We start from the raw sequence: 10,047 nt of genomic DNA on the forward strand, positions 1-10,047 counted from the left end.
CTTTGTTGAAGCTGTAACACCCACAATAGAAACTCCATCACCCAATTCTAAACCTAAAGAAAAAGAGAAATTTGACTTTGTTTCTTTGCAGGTTATCCCTATATTAGCTCTGGATAAGTAGTATGAGAATTATGAAATAAAATATATCTTTAAGCCTATTTAGACTAACAGGAATTACTTGGATTCTGAAAATTCACTCAAAATCAGGAAGTACTATGAATTCATTCTGGTAGATACTGCCTCTATGGAAATAGAGCATGAACTATTCGATAAAGCAGATCCAAATAACATTGCCTATTCAAAATTTACTATTAAAAAAAATTAACTCTTTTTGAATGGAAAGTTGACCATTTACACACTCCCATTAATTTCTCTAGGGAGCATAGACCCTAAACTTATAATTGGTATGATTATAAAAATGCTTGATTCAATTTTATGTATTTACGTTCTTCAACTCATACTTGGTACATAAAATACAGTCCAGAATTTTCCAAATCCATAATCATCAAGTGGTTTTACGAATGGTGGAATTGTTTTGATGGAAACCATTTATCTATGCCTAAACTATTTTTAAAAAAATTCGGCCAATTCCAAATTGATTAAGGAATTTCTGCTTTGCCTGAGCACATACAAATGTGCATATATTTCATTCAGAAAAGAATTTCATTTATTATTAGTTGGACTTTCGTCTTGCAGAATTTGACAGGATCAAATACTTGTCCAAAGAAATCCTTATGAAAGGATGATCACCAGCTCCAAAGGAGATTCAACAACCTTCTCAGAAAGGTTCACCATCTTCAACAAAGAAATCACCTAAAACTGATTTAAAGAAAAGACTTCAAAAGACATTATCTGAAATAGATGATAATTCAAATAAAGAAGAAATCTATCAGATTCTAGAAGAAGGTTCATCACAAAGTGATGACAATGGTGATATGCTAAACGCTAAAGCTTTAGAATAATCATATTTGCTTATATTTGATGATTAATCCTAGTTGAGAGTATTAAAACTTGGAATAACTAGTCTTTCACACAGAGGCATAAAATATCAAAATTATTTAGAAAGAAAAAAAAGAGTCTCAAAGAGACGGAATTTCTTTTGATAATCAAAATGGGACCCTCTACACCGAAAGTACTTCTTCCTATTTGGAAAAAGAGGCCATCAACTATACAAAAAAAGAGAGACAAATTTTTAAAAGCAAAATACTTTAACAAAAGAATGGGACACAGATAAGTGGACTCTCTCAAAAGATAAGAAAATTAGAGGCAGCCAATCAGAGCAAAGCTTTTAGATTCCTCTTATCTCTTTTCAACCTATAAAAAGACTTATAATATTTCATTCCATGGTATCAAAAAATTTTACAACAAATTTCTCTTAGTCATTCACATATTGTAATCATGTTCTTGTGTAAGCTTCCGCTTCACATATAATTTAGTGGGTTAGACTATACAATTAAATGAGAAGTCAATCGGATTTGCTAAAATTCCAATATGAAGGCTTGGAAAGGGTTTAAGGCTTATATGGTGGATTGTTTTAAGATATGTATTTTGATGCAATTCCATGACTCTCATTCATGCTTAATTACATATGAAGGTTTTTATGAAATGAACCCACCCACTTTCCTTATGTTAAATTAAGTTGAAATGAAGATTAGATGCCAAATGGATGATATGAAGTAAATGTTTATGTAAAAAGAGTCTTTATGAAATGAATGATCGATTGATGGAAGGGCTTCTTAGCCATAGTGGGATTTTAATGCAAAAGGACAATTCTCGCATTGAAACAAATGAAAGATTTAATGAGCTATTCCACTGAATGATGTTGTAAATGCTAAAGTTATATTATGCTTATGCTATATTGATGTCTAAACGTTATTCCATGGGATTGACCTAGAACCCAATGTAGCATGTAGATGGAGACTCAAACTAATGGGTCCTTATGTAAAGTCTTCTGTTGCATTAACTATGAACCAACATAGGGGCCCTGGTCATCTATTTTAGGCTAGTGGATCCACGATTAGCCATTAAAGTTAATGTGAAAGAATGATAAAGTTGATGGAGTTCTACTCAGCAAGTTGTCTCTCCTGTGCCAACATAGGGGGTTATGTTGTATTCCATAAAATAGCTCGCATGGTCTTAAATGTCGGTTACGGTTACTTTTCCACAAAAATTGATGTTTTAAGGTTTCATATGATGATTCTCTTGCATGCATTCATTTATGTATATTGCTTATATATACATGACTTAATGTTCTTTATTTTAGCATGCCCATATTCTTAGTACATTCAAATTACTAACATATACTTTTGCCTGCATGATATCACCATGTAGGAACTGACATTGCCCCACACTCTCCTCCTCATTGCTGGATAGATCGTCAAAGGCTACTACTAGTGGTGAGTTCCCATGATCCAGGAACAATACACCTACCCTTTTCAAGATTATATTATCTTTAGACATTGAGTTTCATTTTGGTATCTTTGATTAAATCTAGAGAGTGAGTTAGGGACATGTCTTATCCCCCCCCCCCCAAGTCATAAAATGTAGATGGTATTGTTGGACATAGTAAGTGACATTATTTTGATTTTGACTCTTGTGTAATGTGAAGTACCTTAGTCCCGAGTATCCCCTTTATGATTTCCCTTGTTGACTATCATTACCGATGAATTGCTTGATCAATGCCAAGAGGCTTGGGTGAGGTGCTTTTGGGTGCCTCATTCATCATGTCACGTCGAGGCCCTAGTCTTGGGTTGTGATGTCCTTTTTCAAGTTGTTGTGAAATCTTGCCAAACTCTAGTCCACCTAGAACTTCTTGCATATTTTCCTTTAATTTTTACCTCACCTCAACACCAAGCTACCAACATTCTTCAAGATCAATCAAATTTTCACATGAACGATGCCAAATACCATCAACCCAAGCATGCTTAAATGTTCCTAAAAAGTAACTAAAAATACATATCAAACTAACAAAATAAGCTTGAGAACTCATAATAACTCCTTGTTTTGAGCATCATAAATGTCGTATTTTGGTGAAACATCACCGGTGCACCACTGAACTGGATGAGGGAGCTGCATAGTTCCCATCTGGCAGGTTGAGGGCCGGGCTAGTTCTGTACACTTGTTGTTGATGATCTCTGAGAGCCACCGATTATGTCACTGGTTTTTACTTCAGATTTGCATTCACTAGCAGTGCCTATTACCAACATACTTTTTTGTTGTTTAGTCCCCCCAGTTTTATAGAGGCCGGGGGTATGTTTTTTATTATTTTTACCTTATGGATGTATGGGCATCCTGTCAGTATTTTCCAAATATACTTGTACTTATCCATTGTTTTATATGCAATGGTTACATGGGGATCTTAATCTTAATTGGTTGATTGGTACTCAAGGATAGGCTGAGTTAGGTTAGTCTATAGATAGCTATGTGATTAGCGATGACCTCTTATTGGAAATAGGTTGTCGGCTTGTGCTTCCACACGTATTTCTTGACTTTGTTCTTCTCTTTATGTATCCTACTTCATTCCACTTTTTCCTTTCACTACCTTGTGTTAGTTCCAGATTACAACAACAACAACAACCCAGTCAAATCCTACAACGTAGGGTCTTGTGTTAGCTCCAGATTAGTTATTTATATTGTATTTACATTGTTATATCTTATATATACTTGCTTTATTTATGAAGCTCAGTCAGCCTATTCCTACTGAGTACCATTTATTGGTACTTATATAATACTTTTGTACCTTACAGATCATAGTACGAATTATTGTCAGTGATTGTACTTTGTGCGGAGAAGCTTGAATTTCGAGATTGGTTAAAGACCTGGTGTCTGCAGTTTATGATTTCCATCTATTTTAGCTAGGCTTAGTCTTTACTTGCTTTGCAAGACTGTCTATATCTATTTTTTATTTGTAAAGCCTTGTACTCTTTTTTTTTTTGGATGCTCGATTAGTGACTAATGCCAAGTCTTAGGGATGGGTGTTTATAGATATATTATTGTTGCTCCCTTACTTATTATTCATGATTCTCTTGCTTCATTTGACTATCTTCCTCTTGATAGCCCATTGCTTCTAGCTTAGAGCTATGGGTTAGGCTTACCTACTAGTGGGTTGGAGTATGTGCCATCACGACCTGACAAATTGGGTCATAAAAAAGTCAAACCAAGAGAATTGGAAAAAAGAATTATTGTTTATTTTTATTTTCAACCCAAGACTAACTACCACGAGGTAATCCAAAATAAAAATGTAAAATCGGTGAGAGTTGGAAAACTAATTTAATTAAACTATAAGTAACAATATCAATATATCAACATAAGAGAATATCAGCAAGTTGGGAATGACTAAAGGGTGTGCAATATCGATGGGGTTTCAATGCAATAGACAATGATTAATCAATTTCAAATCAACCAACACATGGATATCATTTGGTCTATACTACATCAAATATTCTTGTGAACTAATGTATATGTATATCATGGGTTCTTTCGAGCCTCAAGACCATGTAAACAAAACATCAAACATTAATTCAGTGGGTTAGACTATATAATTAAATGAGAAATCCATCAGATTAGACTATATCTAGCTCTATGCAATGACAAATTTCGCATGTCCTCACTAATAATGTGTTACCCAACCCTATTTTACTTTCCATAGTCAAAATAGGTTGGAGAATTCAACCAATGTTTGCAACCACTGATTTTTAGATTAAAATTTGAAGACAACAATAGATCCATGCATAACAATTGATTTTAGAACATTTTAGTCACTACCCAATAAGGTTTACACCAACATCATGACACATACCCTTAGCTAGACATTTAGGTACTTATAATTTAAAAAAATGGAGGATATACCAACAAATAAATACTCCATTCCTTCCATAATTAGTAACAAAATTCAGATCCAAGCTTGGATAAGTACAATTTTTGGTTTTGTTCTTCAGCAAGTAAAATCTTATTCAATGTCTATTTTCTACTCTATGCTTCACAATTATGGAAAGCCATTCTATAATATTGTCACAAACTGATTTCTCAGGCCGTGATAGCTCATGCTAACACCCACTAGTAGGTAAGCCTAACCCTTAACCTATAGCCCAAAACCAGAGGCAATGGCCTATTAAGAGGAAGATGAATAATAAAGCGGAAAATAAGCAATAAGAAGAAGGAGAACAACTGAAATAAATCACAAGGAACCACCCAAAGCCCTGGCATCTGTCGGTAATCGAGCATCTAAATGAAATTATGAACACAAGGCTTTGTAAAATACAAAATAAGTGCAGACAGTCTTCGAAAGAAAGTAAACACTAGACCTAGATTGTCATAGATGGAAATTGGCAACTTCGAAAGCCAAGAGCTCACCAAATCTCCTAACCAATCACTTTTGTGCACCAGTCCAAATCAACAGCAAAACCTATACTATGACCTAGAGGTAACAAAAGTATAGTATGAGTACCAAACGAATTCTACTCAGTAGCCATAGGCCGATTGAGCTTCATAGATAAAGAAAGTATAAATCTTAGGTAATCAGGTAAATATAGCACAAGTAAACAAAGAAGATACAACACAAGGTAAAGCAGGAAATGAGAGTAAAGAGGTAGGATATATATATTTATATATATAGGAGACAGAGTTAAAGAATGCACCTGCATGCACAAGCGACAACCTATTTATAGTAAGGAGGCACTAAAGGAGCCAAAAAAATCAAGGAAGAAAGCAATGTCTACCACAATTTATCACATGCCACCTAAGGACCAAACCAACTGAGTCTAACAGGAAACACCTGCAACAACAACCCAGAGTACGACACCCTGCAAACTAACTACAAGTACGATAAGAGATAAGAACAGTTATAAGGAGATAATAACCGACCAGACACACATACACCCAAAAGGTATAAACAATGAGAAACATACCCCAGCCCAAAAATTGGGGGACCATACCAAAAAAGTATATGGGTATAGGTGATGCTACTGAATGTAAGTTTGTAGTAAAAAATAGTAACATCATTAGTGGATCTAAATGATCAACAACAACACAAGTGTATAAACCCACCACAACCCTTAGCTGGCTAGGACGGACCTATGCGACTCCCTGATCCAGTTCAGTGGTGCACTGGATAGAGCAGCCCATACGGGATACGAGAAGTCTGTATACACTGCCTGGGCCTGAATCAGGCCTTACATAGACATATAGTATCCACGTAGAGGTACAGGAGAAAAAATGGCAAAGATGATGTAGAAAAGGGCTATGCTGCGCTGGATAATCAAGTATAGGCTAAAGGCATCACTGATGCAGAAAAAATATAATAAAGGAGACACCGTATCGGATATCAATAAAAAATGAGCACATCCTGCATGCCTATGAAACTTCCCGAATAAAAAGAGCACTTCCGCGATGCTTCATAGATCTCAAACAAAATATCCAAATATCCTAAGTGGTTCGATTTACGTTAAAAGTAATTTAAAAGTAATAAAAGGGTGAGAAAGCCTTCTCAAAATTAGTAATGAAAATATAATGAAACTATAGGGATCATACTACGAAAGAGTGAATATGCTCAATCAATGCAAGCATGTTATCACCAACATCCAAACAAGACACATAGAAAATCCAAATGGTAACATCTAACTATACCACATTATCAAGGCAAGGAACTAACCTGCGATCTAATCTCTCCTTGAACACAACCTCAGACCAAATAATAGATATAGATATAGGGAAGCAAAATCCTACCACTAATGAAAAGCGACAATTAAGACATAGCCTAGAATCCGATAGGGGGAGAAATATGTTTAGGAATGACATCCTACCCTAAATTATGCCATCTTCACTCAAAATAAGCATAACTCTGCCCAACCTATGGCTACGATGAGCCCTAGAGGTCCTCAGTACTAGCACTAATTCACACCAATCATCACACACCCTTTCAAAAGCTACGCTTAGGTATATGGGCACTTCAACCCAAACTAAAGCATCTAAGGCTCAAACCTAGCCTGAAGTCATCAATACCAATCCTAAGAAGGTTAATCTTACCAAACCCTAATATAATCGAAACCACACACCTAAATAAGGGTTTCTAGAGACTACTCTGGTCTAAGGCTCAACTAGAGTCAAGGAAATGGGATAAAAGGAGAAAAGTCCAAAACCCGATCAACACTAATGTAAATCATATGAAATATAGAGTAAATGACATTTAATAGAACTCGGTCAAAAGGGGATACCATAGCCTACCTTGAAGCCGAACACGTGCGCCCCAAATCTACCAACTTGATGATCTCTGCCTCTGAATCACCTCTAATTATTGCCACCCTAGAAAAACATTGATCATGATATGAATAAGTTTGTTTTGATACAAAAATTAATGAATTAGGAGAGGCGCCAATTTCATAGTCAAAATCAAGAATTATGGGACCTGCTCCATAACTTATGAGATTGACTCCGAGAATAGGTCCTAAATGCTACCCCAAGCTTGTATTTATAAAGGGTCATAATTCACTATTCAAAATAGCCACAACACCAACATGCATTTACATTCTTAATTTGTCCCAAAAATAAGAAAGATCCACAGGAAAATGCAAGAAATTACGTCTAAAAAAGCTTCTACACTGAATTTTGAGTACACCACCTAAATTCCCCTTGAAAAACCCCGCACTTTAGCTTTTGGAATAACTCAAAATGGATTAATGTTAAGAGAGAAAATGAGCTTCAAAATTTATGAATATAACTAAAAATGTGACCCAAAAATAAACCTTAGGTGTTGTAAATGCGACCCTGATGATCACTGAAGTGGCACACACCACGAGGTAGCATCACTTTAGCGACTATAGGTCACTTATGAGACCTTTCACTTTAGGGTCAGTCACTTTAGCGACCTCCACCCCTGGTGACAAGGTCTCTTTAGCATCCCCCTGGTAACTTTATTGATAGTCGCTTTAGCGACTAGGGATCATAAAAGTGATGGCACCAGACATAACTGGTGCAATATGGACTTTCATATGTCCAAGTCTCCAAGAGGTGCTCGAGATTCATTTGGGACCCTGTGCGCGCAGACAAGATATGCTATTGTACTAAATTTGATGTTTGGAACTCAATAGCAACAACAACAACAACAACCCAATGAGATCCCACAATGTCGGGTTTGGGAAGGGTAGAGTGTACGCAGACCTTACTCCTACCAAGGTAGGATGGCTGTTTGGAACTCAATAGCGCATTCAAAAATTCCATATGAGGTTATTTTAATGAAAGTAGGTCCTACACCCAACTGCCATTTATAGTTAAATTCTATAATGGACCTCAAAATTAGACCAGAAGCGAACGAAGGGTTGTTATAGACCAAACTCGACATTTTTTAACTAACTGCATGGACATAGTTTTTATCGAGCGTCTTTTCCAAGAATGTTGAACAAAGTCAACTATAGGCCACATTTCGAATGCAAAACTCCAAATGGCCCCAAACTCATACTAATTGCCTTGATACTCATGCCAACCAAGATTGTAGCCAACTTTGGCCATTATGGAGTTGATGGAATTGTCAAAATTTTATTCTGAGATTGTTTTCGTGTCATGACCAAAGTCAACTTTTCAGGTGATAAAAGCTCTAAAATAGAGAAATGAACCTAAAACCAAATGATGACCAGGCGAAGGAGCAGTCAGTGCAAGCAAGTCATAAATGATATGGGGTCGCTACAAGAAAGATCCCAAAGCATAAAAGGTCGAAAGAGAAAAGAAATTACCTGGAGGGTAATTACAACATCCATTACTAAAAGAACTTTCATCTGCAAAAACTAAAAGTACAGTCATAGACATACCCTCGGAACCCTCTCGGGTTGAGCAATCCATCACAGAACTTAAACTACCACGAAAATCCTCAAATTCTGTTCTAACTCAAAAAACTCCTCTAATTCCTTCTTGGGCTCCAACTCTCATTTTCTTAGCCTAAAAATGACCAAAAATACTAGATTTGAACTAAGGATGACCAAACTAAACCATAACCATTAAACTGAGCAATATAGGCAAGAACTCAAAATAAGCAACTCTGCTCAGGGCATAAGTACAAAGTTCTAACCCAATGACTCTGAAAATCCATAACTTTAGTCTAAATTCTATCTTTAAAAATTCAAAAGTCTACTCCAAGGGACAAATGAATCCACGGGTAGAAAAACAACACTGAGACCAAGCGCAATGTTACTTTGCTGCTAATGACACTTCTAGAAAACCAAAATAATGAGAATCTAACCCAAAAGCAATCAAAACTAATGCCATGAGTCCACCTATCACTCCACTAGTGTAAATATGAGTAAACAACAATAATCCAATAGAAACTGAATTGTTACGTAGCGAACAAGTATACAGGCAATTTTAAAGGGTGACCACAAGTAAAATTGAGCCACCGCAAGAAACACCACAAGGAATACGGCCTGTTAGCCATAATGATTCATAAGAACCTCGCACCCTGATCAAGAAATAAGGATATGATTCCATGAATTACTTTCACCCCATCATGTAGATGTACTTCTTACCGACTTCCCATCCTCCAACTTACAATGCATTTGAGCAAACCTGAAATACCACTACTGCAACTCTTACGGACAACCAAAACCTCAGTAGCTACCAACACCACCGCAGAGAACTAATAACAACAGTAACAAGGCACAACTGGAGATCACACATTAAAAATTATCCACTCATCGCAGCCAAGCTCTAAAACCTTCAAAAGAGACCGATCCCTAAAGATTAAACGAACGGACCATAAATTTACAACTAAAAACAAGTCTAAGGAACTGATAAAAGAAGACTAACTAGGATTACTAGAAAGAATCCAACCAAGTAATAGAGAAAACCTCAACTTCATAGTCTAAGGACTAAGCAAAACAATACAAAGCAATGATTATAGTTGTCTAAGTTAAGGGAACCATAATAGCCGGAGAGAAATACTAGTCATGGCAACACTAGTTATGCACAAAGATAAGAGGAACCATTCAACCACTAACCCAAAGGGATAATATGAAACTGAGGCAACCCTCAATGACAACCAGATCTTCTCGTACCATAACTACC

The sequence above is a fragment of the Solanum dulcamara genome, chromosome 5 (genome assembly GCF_947179165.1).
Source record: "Solanum dulcamara chromosome 5, daSolDulc1.2, whole genome shotgun sequence".
NCBI classification, from domain to species: Eukaryota; Viridiplantae; Streptophyta; class Magnoliopsida; order Solanales; family Solanaceae; genus Solanum; species Solanum dulcamara.